Source organism: Benincasa hispida, chromosome 2 (assembly GCF_009727055.1).
Source record: "Benincasa hispida cultivar B227 chromosome 2, ASM972705v1, whole genome shotgun sequence".
Taxonomy (NCBI): domain Eukaryota; kingdom Viridiplantae; phylum Streptophyta; class Magnoliopsida; order Cucurbitales; family Cucurbitaceae; genus Benincasa; species Benincasa hispida.
Window position 1 is genome coordinate 6,396,839 of NC_052350.1, and position 1,690 is coordinate 6,398,528.

Below are 1,690 nucleotides of genomic sequence, written 5' to 3' on the forward strand. Positions count from 1 at the left end.
GAATAGGTGACAGTACGAGTTGAACCAGGAAATAGATGACGATGAATAAGTGACCATACAAGTTAACTAATGAATAGATGTCGGTTGATAGGTTTCAGTAGAAGCTTAACTATGTTTAATTTGGCCATATAAATCAAATGTAGCGTCATACGCTATGAAAAAGATGAATCCACAATTAGAGAGGAAAACATTGGGGGAGAAAGAAGAGAAGGAAAAAGTGTTTTGATCGATAAAATATACCATGGAGCAAGTTCCTTCCATCATTAGGAGTGAGTTTATAAAAAACACCATTGATACCAAATTGAGCTCCTCCAATTCTATTTGTTACACGTCTAACAATGTTTTCAAAGTAGGTAGTATCATTCTGTCAAACACATACATAAACAAATCATACCCTTTTATTCATTTTTCTCTTTTATATCAGAAAATCACAACAAAAAACGCAATTATCTCACTTGAAAATCATCAATTGAAGAGAAAGAAAGAACAATATCATCCAACTTCCTTAAAACAAATAACGGAAAAAAAAAATTTAGAACTATATCATAATGTGTTGAATGCAAATATAAATGGGTAATGTTAAGAAAAAAAAAACAGAACAAACCATTTTTATCAGGAAGAATAACAGAGAGAATGGTAGCACCATAATTGGTAAATTTAATAGAAAAATCTCCCCTTCTCAATTCATAAACTCCCACTTCATTTCCATTAGCAAATCCAATGGCTGCAACCACTAAGAGAAAGATCAATGGAAGAACTTTGGCCATTTTGAAGAATAGAACAATGTGTCTTGATGGGTTAAACTTAAACTAAAAGGATATTTATGTAGCTAGATAGAGAGATGCATCTAATTTTGAAATTAAACTCAATTGAAATTGGGATGTGCCTGATGTTTTATTAATATCCCTAGTTTAGTTGGACTTTATCTTAAGTTACTTATATACATAAATTGTTGTTATAAGAACTTGAGATATGATTTTTTTTTTTCATTTTTTCTATTTTCTTTCTTTGCTTCAATGTTCCGGATTATCATATCTAAGATATGAACATGGTATCTAAGATACGCTTTTAAATTCCAGGAAACTTTTAAAGATCCTCTGGAAAAATCAAAATCAAAATCTTGAAAATGATAAATGAGTAAAACCTAACAATATAACTCAACAATTGATCGACATATATTTCGTTGGCCTTCAATGAATAGGTTAATATTATGGCATATTAGACACAAAATTAAAAGCTCATACACCTATTAAAACACTTTAAAACTTGAGGACTTATTAAAATTCTAGTTTAGGAACTTGTAATTTAACCTTTTAACACATGAATAAATGAGATTAGAACCCATGTTTAAAATGTTGATATCAACGGAAATATCAAAGTCTCAGTTTTTTGAAAATGTTGATACATATTTATGGAAAGTTATAATAATAAATTATTTCTTTTAAGTACAATAGGCGTAGGAGAATTCGAACCACATATCTCATGGTCAATAACACTATCGTATTATGCTAGTTTTGGCATAATAACAAAATTTTAAAAATAATAAATTAGTAAATAAATATTGTATCTTTTTATAAACAGTAAATGTTTAATTACTGATTTGGTGAGTAGTTCAGTATTGAGTGCGAGTTTGCTGTGTACGGTGGGCTCGGGTGTAAGGATAGGTGATTAAGGCAATTATCTATGTCGA

The 1,690-nt window shown here is 29.5% G+C and overlaps 1 pseudogene; it reads right to left on the reverse strand.

The window, feature by feature from the left end:
- LOC120072286 overlaps positions 1-767 on the reverse strand; it is a 50,980-nt pseudogene extending 50,213 nt beyond the window's left edge.
- Positions 768-1,690: the final 923 nt, after the last annotated feature.